The sequence below is a fragment of the Oncorhynchus clarkii genome, chromosome 6 (assembly GCF_045791955.1).
Source record: "Oncorhynchus clarkii lewisi isolate Uvic-CL-2024 chromosome 6, UVic_Ocla_1.0, whole genome shotgun sequence".
Classification (NCBI taxonomy): domain Eukaryota; kingdom Metazoa; phylum Chordata; class Actinopteri; order Salmoniformes; family Salmonidae; genus Oncorhynchus; species Oncorhynchus clarkii.
The window spans coordinates 70,805,125-70,817,492 of NC_092152.1; the positions used below are offsets into that span (position 1 = coordinate 70,805,125).

General features: G+C 41.4%; 1 pseudogene; it reads right to left on the reverse strand.

Moving 5' to 3' along the window:
- Window positions 1-1,025: 1,025 nt before the first annotated feature.
- The window catches only part of LOC139412440 (12S rRNA N(4)-cytidine methyltransferase METTL15-like), an 82,569-nt pseudogene continuing 71,226 nt past the window's right edge, over window positions 1,026-12,368 (reverse strand).

Below are 12,368 nucleotides of genomic sequence, written 5' to 3' on the forward strand. Positions count from 1 at the left end.
GGGCATTTTATACACTCAAGATAAAGATGGGCTCTCTGAAATAAGTGATGAAGGAGACTCAAGAGCTTAAAGGACTGTTGAGGAGAACTCATAAAAATGATGCTACACAGGCTGAGGGACATATGACAAGCTACTGATGCTGATGATGAGTAATCCTGCAGTCACTTATCTTTTCATCCTTTTATATTCATTATTGACAACCAACGGCCGGCTCAGGGAAAACTGTTCTGAGGGACGGTGGGGGTGAGGAGGGAAGTTTATGTGTCTGTGCTTGTTTTAAAAGTGCCTATCTCTGTTAATGATGGGTGAATCATCCCGGCCCCCCCTTCCCGCCCCTTGTCCACCACTAGTACCATACAAGCTACTAATGAGCTCCTTATCAGCATCATGTTACACTCTGGTCACACATAAATGTGCATTTGCTCCCTAACCTGGTAAATCCATACAAATTCTGACTGGAGAATAATATGTTGGCTGTTGCTGTACATATTAACATTTAGCCATCAGCAGCAACACGAAGGGTGTCCCAGCTTGCACATTTGGTTCTTCTGGAGTTGTAGGAACATATGTTTTTGGTTTCACACTAGTTGTGGGAACAAAGCCATATGTTTCCTGATGGTAAAACGGAACACTTTTTAAACGTTCTGAGAACAGAAGTTAAAATTTTGCCGGTTGTGGGAACATTTATTTTTAGGTTGCAGGGAGGTTCTGAGAATGTTTTAGTCTGGTTCCTTGAAAGTTTTCCTGGGAGGTTTAATCTACACTCTGAGAATGGAAATTATAGGTTATTTGGAGGTTTTTTAATAACTTCCTTAAAACTTGAACAGAATTTCTAAGGAGTGACGCCGGACAGGAGAAGCAGGTACGAGGAGTCAAACATTTAATCAGGAACGGAGAAAGAACATGTCAGGAACAGCGTCAGCACACGGGTAAACAAGGACATATGACAAGCATCACTCCAGAAGCAGAGCACAGAGCTAGGGAACAGACAGATATAGGGAAGGCAATAACACAAGTAATAGAGTTCAGCTGAGTCCAATGAGCACAGATGCGTGTGACGGGGAAAGGAAGGTGTGCTTACTGATAGTGGCTTGATTGCGGAATCCTGGAGAACCTGGAACACCCTCGAGTGCCAGGGGGAGGAAGAGCGGGAACAGGTGTGACAGTAACCCCCCCCCCCCCTCTGGGGGCACCACCCGGCGTCCCACGTGGGTGAGCCGGCCGATACATGGGTGCTGGTCAAGCAGGCTGGGGGAGGAAGAGCGGGAGCAAGCGTGACAGAATTCTTCAATAAGACTTAATAACACTGTTAATTTTTTGAACTCCAAGCAAAGATGGGACAAATGGAAATGGATTTCCTTAGACATTATTTTTTTATTGTGACACAGCATGAGTGAGATTCAAACCTATCTTCTGTTCTCTATAAATGGAATAAGTCCACTGCCCCACCAGAATGGAGCTAGCATGCCATGTTTCTTCACGCATTCAAAGCTGTTAATTTTAGTCTATTCAAACAGACCCAATTTCAAAGGAAAAAGCACTCATTAAAGGTACAATATGCAGAAATTGCTCTGCCATTTCCTGGTTGCTAAAATTCTAATAGTTCACCTAATTTCAGTTTATGTGATAAAACAAGCAATGGATATTGTAGAGAATCATTGTACCATTTAAACCGCTGTAAAATATATTTTCAATAACAAAAAATATAATATTTTCAGCTGGTTGAAGCTGGTATACAAAAGCAAAAGTAATAGACGCAAAAATTAAATGTAAGAACAGGAAGCATAGAAATAGTGCCCACGGAACAGATCTACTGCTTCTTAGACTTGCTTTCAATGACAATTACAGATCTATAACTCACATTTCTATGTGAATTTGGTCAGATTGCCCAAAAAATTACATATTGCAGCTTTAAGATCAGGGGTGTCCAATTTGTGGGTGCGGCCAACACACCTGAACACACTTAACAAGCTAGATGATAGAGTTTTGTTGACGCTAAGAACAGAATGTATATGCTTTTAAATAACATTCTTAGAACATTCTTTCAATGTTACTAAAGTTTTCTTGTGTTTTTTATAGAAAGTTTTCTTAAAGTTCTCTGAACAATTTGAGAACATTACGTTAAATAGAACCACGAGGAAACAATTTACTGAAATACTGAAATTCCCACAGAAGAATGTTGTTTCAAACCAGTTGGAGAATGTTCCTAGAACATTACCAAAATTAAATGTAATCATGTTTGAACTTTTAGAAAACGTTCGGTTAAGTAATGAAATACCAAGAAAATTGTTGTATGCAAAATAATCAGCCAACCACGCTCTCACCAAGCTCTAAAAACATGGTTCTCAGAATGTTATGTGCTGGCTGGGGTACTACATCTTAAAGGGTAACTCTCAACCCCAATTTCAGGCTTTGCTCAACCCTTTAAAATAAAAAAATAAAAATGAATTCAGGTGAGAAGTTTTGTTTGGGAGGAATTGCTCATAAATATTAAATTTTGGAGTGGGTAAATGTAGTTGTACCTGATCCCAACACTTTCGCACTAAAGCATACCTACCAGAAGTCCACTGGCATGCTCTGATAAAAAAATTATGTGCATCGAGAGCAAATACGGCATTTGGCAGTTAGCTCACAGTGAGTGGTAGGGTGCTGAGTTCCTGAGAGCTATTGCCATTTGCAGACTAAATTCTAATCCCTCATGGGGTGCAATTATTTATTTTTTTGATGGGGACTCACATTTATTGCGGTATTATGTTGGGAAGAAAAGTTTAATCATCAACTAGAAAATGAAGATTAGGGGCTCAATTCAATCCAACCCGCAATGCAGTATTTACCCAGTAGCTCTTTTTCCAATGGTCAAATAAAAATTCTGAATGGACCAGAAAACTGTCAATTAACGCAGGTCAGGGTGAGCTAGCGAACAGATTGCTGATTCGCTGGACAGCTACAGGATCGGGTGTAGCGCAAAAGTCAAATTGTAAGGAGAGAGGATGGCCATAGTAAATAAATATGCAGCTCCAAAAGTTGTTTGGTGATCAATAATATTGAAAGCTTTCCAGCAATGGGGCATCAACCAACAATTACTAGCTTAAGCCTGTTGGTAGTGCTGAGCGAATAGTGCTTTTTGGAGGTTGGTTTGGTTTCAGTTAGATTATTAAAAAAATGATCATGGTTTTTGATTTCGGTTTTGAATATCATATTTTACATTAAATGCACTTTGCATTATGTGGGTGGAATGCTGTAACAACACGTAATAAAACAATGAATACAATTCCCTTGAAGGTAGTGACTGCGCATTACTGCTTAGCACTTTTATCACTATTACTTTAACAAAATCAGTATTTCACTTGTTGTGTATATTACATTTGTTTTATTTGATGACTTTATTTAATTCCAAATCATCATCTCATATCTATAGAGTTTCTGCCTATACTGTCTGACAAAATCCCTATTTTGTAGTTCTCCAAAGTAAATAAAAGTATGCCTTATCACAGCTGAATACCAACTATCAATCACTTAGATCATGTGTTTTCAGGTAGCTGGCGAATCAAAACTGTTCTCTATATCACATCAAGATCGCACATTCTTCTCTCTTCCTTCGCTGTTTTAAAGATACACAGACCAGACAAGTAGGTGCACAATGGATTATGGTCATTGTAGGTCATTATCACGTTTTATGTGCTAAACTATGTAGAATATTGGCCTGTTAGAAATTCCATACTACATATCACAGTTCAAGCTGGATCTGATTTATCTCTAGAGAACTGCTATGTGCACATTGAGCTCACAGAAAATACACCTGAAGGAAATGTAATTCAAATCATTTAACCGACTTTGGTCAAACAGAAAATAACAGAAGTCTTGGGTTCATCGCTCAGCATTACCTACTGGTCTTTTGGTATGTCAAAACTGGTTGAGAGTGACAATTGACTTGTAAAGCTTGCATTTGGAATTTGTTGTTAAAATGAATTACTGTGGCGAAGAAGCACCCTACTGTTCCTTTCGATCCACTTGTGCTCTCCAAACTCCCATCAGTGGAGAGCGCTTTGTTCTCTTGTTGAAATGTTTGCTGTTGCTTTCACATGTTTAAATGCATATGTGGTAAATCTTTAGTCCATCTCATACTACAATAATTGCTAGCGTTTCATAATTCATCCCCATTCCGTTTATTGCAACACTTCAACATTTCTGTTTCAAGTTTGATACAATACATTTTCATTCACCATTTCTTACCCTGAGTGGGTGGGATGTTTATTGCGCACAGGAACGTTCGCAAGACTCCTCATGAGGTAGAAGTTGTTCATTTACACTGAACAAAAATATAAATGCAACAGATAAGGCGTTGGTCCCATGTTTCATGAGCTGAAATAAAATATCCCAGAAATTGTTACATTTACACAAAAAGCTTATTTCTCTCAAATGTTGTGTACACATTTCTTTACATCCCTGTCAGTGTGCATTTCTCATTTGCCAAGATAATCCATCCACCTGACAGGTGTGGCATATCAAGAAGCTGATTAAACAGTGTGATCATTATACAGGTGCACCATGTGCTGGGACAACAAAAGGCCACTAAAATTTTGTCACATAACACAATGGCACAGATGTCTCATGTTTTGAGGGAGCATGCAATTGGCATGCTGACTGCAGGAATGTCCATCAGAGCTGTTGCCAGTGAATTGAATGTGCATTTCTAAACAATAAGCCGCCTCCAACGTAATTTTTGAGAATTTGGCAGTATGTCCAACTGGCCTCACAACAGCAGACCACATGATTGGCATTGTGTGGGCGAGCGGATGGCTGATGTCAACGTTGTGAAAAGAGTGCCCCCATGGTGGCGGTGGGGTTATGGTATGGGCAGGCATAAGCTACGATCAACGAACACAATTGTATTTGATCGATGGCAATTTGAATGCACAGAAATACCATGACGAGATCCTGAGGCCCATTGTGAGGTCAATTTCTTTTAAGGTATCTGTGAACAACAGATACATATCTGTATTCCCAGTCATGTGAAATCCATAGATTAGGGCCTAATGAATTCATTTCAATTGACTGATTTCCTCATATGAACTGTAACTCAGTAAAATCTTTGAAATAGTTGCAAGTTGCATTTATATTTTTGTTCAGTATAATTCAATATACGATTTCCTTTGTTCACATTTACCAGGTTATGTTACCAGGTTATGGCCCCGTTCATTCTTTCCTTTACACGGATCAGTCGTCCTGGTCCCTTTGCAGAAAAACAGCCCCAAAGCATGATGTATCCACCCCTGTGCTTCACAGTAGGTATGATGTTCTTTGGATGCAACTCAGCATTCTTTGTCCTCCAAACACGACGAGTTGAGTTTCTACCAAAAAGTTATATTTTGGTTTCATCTGACCATTCTCCCAATCTTCTTCTGGATCATCCAAATGCTCTCTAGCAAACTTCAGAAGGGCCTGGACATGTACTGGCTTAAGCAGGGGGACACGTCTGGCACTGCAGGATTTGAGTCCCTGGCGGCGTAGTGTGTTACTGATGGTAGGCTTTGTTACTTTGGTCCCAGCTCTCTGCAGGTCATTCACTAGGTCCCCCCGTGTGGTTCTGGGATTTTTGCTCACCGTTCTTGTGATCATTTTGACCCCACGGGGTAAGATCTTTCGTGGAGCCCCAGATCGAGGGAGATTGTTAGTGGTCTTGTATGTCTTCCATTTCCTAATAATTGCTCCCACAGTTGATTTCTTCAAACCAAGCTACTTACCTATTGCAGATTCAGTCTTCCCAGCCTGGTGCAGGTCTACAATTTTGTTTCTGGTGTCCTTTGACAGCTCTTTGGTCTTGGCCATAGTGGAGTTTGGAGTGTGACTGTTTGAGGTTGTGGACAGGTGTCTTTTATACTGATAACAAGTTCAAACAGGTGCCATTAATACAGGTAACGAGTGGAGGACAGAGGAGCCTCTTAAAGAAGAAGTTACAGGTCTGTGAGAGCCAGAAATCTTGCCTGTTTGTAGGTGACCAAATACTTATTCCACCATAATATGCAAATAAATTCATAAAAAATCCTACAATGTGATTTTCTCCTTATTTTCAGTTTGTCTGTCATAGTTGAAGTGTACCTATGATGAAAATTACAGGCCTCTCTCATCTTTTTAAGTGGGAAAACTTGCACAATTGGTGGCTGACTAAATAGTTTTTTGCCCCATTGTAAATGTAACAATGGATGTGGAAATTGTATTTTACAATGTAGAACCACTTTATTGGTTGTAATTGCCAACATTGTAATTGTGTAATCCTGGGAGGGGCCAAGTGCTTATGTACTGTACCTGTTTGAGCTCCAATTAGACAGATTCGATTTGGTTTCTCAAGGGGAGGCTCCAACTATGGGTAACTGCATACTTGGACTGTTTCTGAAAGTGGGCGTTGCAAAAGATGTGGGTGGCTCAACAGTGATGGGTGTAAAATCAGCATTCCATTATTGGTCAGACCGGCCATAGTCAGGATCACCGCTGGTCAGCTTCATGTTTACATTGCAGGTTAAGAGAATTTACGTAGCAGGTTAGGATAATTAACGTAGCAAGTTAGGAGAATGAATGTAGCAGGTTATGATAATTAAAGTGGCAGGTTAGGAGAGTGAGGTTAAGGTTAGGAAAAGGGTTAGGCTTAGCTAAAATGCATAGCAGGTTAGTATAATTAGTAGTCAACCTGCCTTGTCTTCTACTGATGTCACGCCCTTACGACTGCTACAAGGTCCCTATTTTACAATTACATCATCAAAGTGTGCTGTAGACAAAATAATCAAAAGGGCTTATGGTTGCCTCAATAAACAGACAAAGATTTGTAGTTGAACAAGTCATTGCATGTATCGATTTATTTTTTTACTTGACTTGAAAAAAACTTGCTCTTAGAATGCACGACTTGGACATTACGCAACTTGACCCGTTTTACTTGGGACTCGACTTGCGACTTGGACCTTGTGACTTGGATGATAGTGACTTAGTCCCACCATACTGAACCCCTCCCTTGAGATGATGTAGAGTCATCACCATTTCAATGGTAGAGTTGAACCGCAAGGGGCAAAAATTACTACAAAAATACCAAAATATATCACTTTTCCAATGAACTGTCAAAATGAAGACCAGAATTGACGTGTTACATTATAACTAAGCCTAAAACATCTGGTTTTCCACAAATGTACATTTTTATGAAAGTTACTCTTTAAGGCCAGGATTCAATCAGATTAGAGTTAACCAGCAATAACCAACAAACGCATAACATATCATTACTTTTATTTAGGCGATGTCAGAGGTGTAACTGCATTGGTGCTGTCAAATCGGTGAGTGGCTGCTGTTTGGGTCATTGTGACGAAACCACACTCATCCTTATATCCCACCCACGTTAGAAGTTCAGAACGAGAATGTGTAGGACATACAGAAATGACACTCAAATTGAAAATCATAAAACAAAATAAGTATTTACAGTGCCTTGCGAAAGTATTCGGCCCCCTTGAACTTTGCGACCTTTTGCCACATTTCAGGCTTCAAACATAAAGATATAAAACTGTATTTTTTGGTGAAGAATCAACAACAAGTGGGACACAATCATGAAGTGGAACGACATTTATTGGATATTTCAAACTTTTTTAACAAATCAAAAACTGAAAAATTGGGCGTGCAAAATTATTCAGCCCCCTTAAGTTAATACTTTGTAGCGCCACCTTTTGCTGCGATTACAGCTGTAAGTCGTTTGGGGTACGTCTCTATCAGTTTTGCACATCGAGAGACTGAATTTTTTTCCCATTCCTCCTTGCAAAACAGCTCGAGCTCAGTGAGGTTGGATGGAGAGCATTTGTGAACAGCAGTTTTCAGTTCTTTCCACAGATTCTCGATTGGATTCAGGTCTGGACTTTGACTTGGCCATTCTAACACCTGGATATGTTTATCATTGAACCATTCCATTGTAGATTTTGCTTTATGTTTTGGATCATTGTCTTGTTGGAAGACAAATCTCCGTCCCAGTCTCAGGTCTTTTGCAGACTCCATCAGGTTTTCTTCCAGAATGGTCCTGTATTTGGCTCTATCCATCTTCCCATCAATTTTAACCATCTTCCCTGTCCCTGCTGAAGAAAAGCAGGCCCAAACCATGATGCTGCCACCACCATGTTTGACAGTGGGGATGGTGTGTTGTTGTTGATTCTTCACAAAAAAATACAGTTTTATATCTTTATGTTTGAAGCCTGAAATGTGCCAAAAGGTCGCAAAGTTCAAGGGGGCCAAATACTTTCGCAAGGCACTGTATATCAGCCTAATCAAGGTGTAGTGGCCTAATATTCTGAACAATAATCCCTCCTAAGATTGAAAGCTAGCTGTACTCATCAGAAGGCATATAAATCCCAAAAAACAGCAGAACAACAATAATGGATGGTAGTAATGTCTCAGTATGCACTTTGGGATGCAAAACATTCCATGACATGTTCTTCACAAAGAATAAATGTAAAATAAATATCAATATGGAAAGCACCTCCACACCACACCTGTCAACTCCCACTGCTTGCCTTTGTACAGTAAATTGAGGGTTTTAAGCAAAAGGGTACAGTACACACCTGTATTCGAGTGTGATACAACGCGTTATTACCTAACACCTGAAAACAATGAAACATCCTGTCCAGATCCAGATATTCTCTTGTTTTTATCAGTCTCCTCACTATTTGAGCTCACAAACAGAAACTTAACAGCTTGTGTGCTGGCTTAAGGATGGGGAGGCTGATGTGCACCTCTCTCCCCTGTGAGCATGCCTGCCTGTGAGGATAGGGAGAGAGAGAACTGGCGTACGCCACAGATAAAGTGATCCTCGTGAGGAGGAGGAGTCACATTGAAGCAGATGCAGAGAAATGTGAGAGGGTGTCAGTGAGACTGGTGATGACGCGCTCATGGCTGCGGAGAGCTGGCGAGGCCGCGGCCCTGGCTCTGACTCACCTCATCCCCACGAGGCCTCCTGGCTGACGTCACTCGGCGGGCTGTGGCATTTCTCTGCTTCAACTTCACTTGCAGGCAGGCGCACTCAAGCCCTCTCCTCTAAAAGACTCACACAAATGTGTACACTCCCTCCTGCAGTCTCATTCACTCACAGCCTCTTTTCTGGCATATTGCTGTTTATTGCTGCTCATGTACAAACTCTTTCTGTCTACCTAATGATTCCATAACCCTCAGCCAAAACCTTTTGGCTGCTGTGTGCTGGAAAGAGATGTGAATGGCTGGGTATATTGCAATTTTATCATGTCTACAAGATCAAATGAAATGAAAATCAATCACACTGGACTAGATCACCAACTGTTTTCTCCAGAAAAGTGACAGTTTTAGTCTGTTTGCCACCTACGCACAGGTCTCATGATGCAATAGTTGCATCACATTATTCAATGGGGTTTGGGCTGACCAATTTGGTTTATACCTTTTGTTAAGTTGGGGAGAACGTCAATGGTTTTAGTACTCAGGGGAATATGAATGTACTGTGCATTAAATGTTGTTGCTGAAGGTTTGTGTACATTGGTGGCCTCTCCTTTTGAATGAAAACTATGCAAGAAAACCACACAAACACCACAAGTTAACAAAGCATAGAACAGTAAGAGGCAGGGGTACGTAGCAATTAAATCAGAAGTGGGCCGACCTCAAATGTGGAAATTGTACGTTATTATCTCGCTTGGCAAATAATGCATCAGTGGTAATTGCAGTGGCACTCATGACTTATGATCAATTACTTGTAATCAGCAATAATCAAACTCAACAAAAAAAGAAACGTCCCTTTTTCGGGACCCTGTCTTCCAAAGATAATTCGTAAAAATCCAAATAACTTCACAGATCTTCATTGTAAAGGGTTTAAACACGGTTTCCCATGTTTGTTCAATGAACCATAAACAATTAATGAACATGCACCTGTGGAACAGTTGTTAAGACACTAACAGCTTACAATTAAGGTCACAGTTATGAAAACTTAGAATACTAAAGAGGCCTTTCTACTGACTCTGAAAAACACCAAAAGAAAGATGCCCAGGGTCCCTGCTCATCTGCGTGAATGTGCCTTAGGCATGCTACAAGGAGGCATGCAGATGTGGCCAGGGCAATACTTTGCAATGTCTGTACTGTGAGACGCCTAAGACAGCGCTACAGGGAGACAGGACGGAGAGCTGATCGTCCTCGCAGTGGCAGACCACGTGTAACAACACCTGCACAGGATCGGTACATCCGAACATCACACCTGCGGGACAGGTAACAGATGGCAACAACAACTGCACGAGTTACACCAGGAAGGCACAATTCCTCCATCAGTGCCCAGACTGTCCGCAATAGGCTGAGAGGCTGGACTGAGGGCTTATAGGCCTGTTGTAAGGCAGGTCCTCACCAGACATCACCGGCAACATTGTCGCCTATGGGCACAAACCCACCATCGCTGGACCAGACAGGACTGGCAAAAAAATACTCTTCACTGACGAGTCCCAGTTGTGTCTCACCAGAGGTGATGGTCAGATTCACGTTTATCATCTAAGGAATGAGCGTTACACTGAGGCCTGTACTCTGGAGCGGGATCGATTTGGAGGTAGAGGGTCCGTCGTGGTCTGGGGCGGTGTGTTACAATCATCGGACTGAGCTTGTTGTCATTGCAGGCGATCTCAACGCTGTGCGTTACAGGGAAGACATCCTCCTCCCTCATGTGGTACCCTTCCTGCAGGCTCATCATGACATGACCCTTCGGCATGACAATGCCACCAGCCATACTGCTCATTCTGTGGTTGATTTCCTACAAGACAGGAATGTCAGTGTTCTGCCATGGCCAGCGAAAAGCCCGGATCTCAATCCCATTGAGCAAGTCTGGGACCTGTGGATCGGAGGGTGAGGGCTAGGGCCAATCCCCCCAGAGATGTCTGGGAACTTGCAGGTGCCTTGGTGGAAGAGTTGGGTAACATCTCACGGCAAGAACTGGCAAATCTGGTGCAGTCCATGAGGAGGATATGCACTGCAGTACTTAATGCAGCTGGTGGCCACACCAACTACTGACTGTTACATTTGATTTTGATCCCCCCCCCCCTTTGTTCAGTGACACATTATTCAATTTCTGTTGGTCACGTCCGTAGAACTTGTTCAGTTTATGTCTCAGTTGTTGAATCTTATATTCATAAAAATATTTACACGTGAAGTTTGCTGAAAATAAACGCAGTTGACAGTGAGAGGACGTTTCTTTTTTTGCTGAGTTTATAATTTGCCTGGTAGAAACCAGAATACCAACGACTATTACGGTCTCTTTTTTTGCCCTGCCTCCTCTCGCTCCCTTTCTTTCTCTCTGGTAAAATGTCAAGCATGAGGTAAAATAACCAACTGCCTGATTCAATGGTAATTGTATCTGTTAATAATGAATAGGAACAGTCTTAGTCACGCTGCTGGGATGCAAGAGTGAATGTTTTGATGTGGAATATTAGACAAAAAATGATTGATTGATTGATTTCCAAATGTTTGATGTGTTCATACCATTCCATTTATTCCATTCCAGCCATTACAATGAGCCCATCCTTCTATAGATCTTCCCACCAGCCTCCGCTGGATTCCATATTTGTGTTGTACATTCTGTACTGTACTTCAAATGCTTCAAAGACAGTAGCCCTTCAATGAACCATTATATCCAGAGATATTGACAGAGCTGCGGTTCAACAAGGCCATTCAAAACTACAAAAATATAGTCGGTTAAGGATAAAATATATTATAAAAAAAAAAATTATGTTCCCAACTCCACTGGAGATCCTTATTTTTTGACCAATCAGGATCACCCATCTCTATGTGTCGGTAACAAAGCGGAGCGCTGTTAAAGTGGAGCTTAATTTCATGTGGGGCAGCTGTTCGTTTGTGCTGTGACTCAGGCCTGTGGCGGCCAAGGAGCCGATGACCATCTGGCCAAGAGGGTCCTCATTGGTCATGTTTATTTGTCCTCCACATTTTGACCAGTGGAGGCTGCCGAGGGAAGGAAAGCTCACAATAATTTCTGGAATGGCGCGAATGGGATGGAATGAAACATGGAAACTATGTGTTTGATACCATTCCACTCCAGCTATTACCACAAGCCCATCCTCCCTAATTAAGGTGCCACCAACCTCCTGTGATTTTGACCCATAGCAAACACATTTTCTTTGGTCTTTGACACTTGATCATGCTGTGCCATAAATCATTTCAGCTACACCATGCAGCACAGTGGAATAATATAGGCCTGATCACAAGTGTTTCAATTCACCTGGAACCAGATTGATTCTGGTAACACTGTGGATCAAACAGACAAGGTGACAGTGTAAAACGAGGAAGGCGTCATCATAAAGACATAAAAATGTTTAACAGAGGAGTGGAGGAATCAT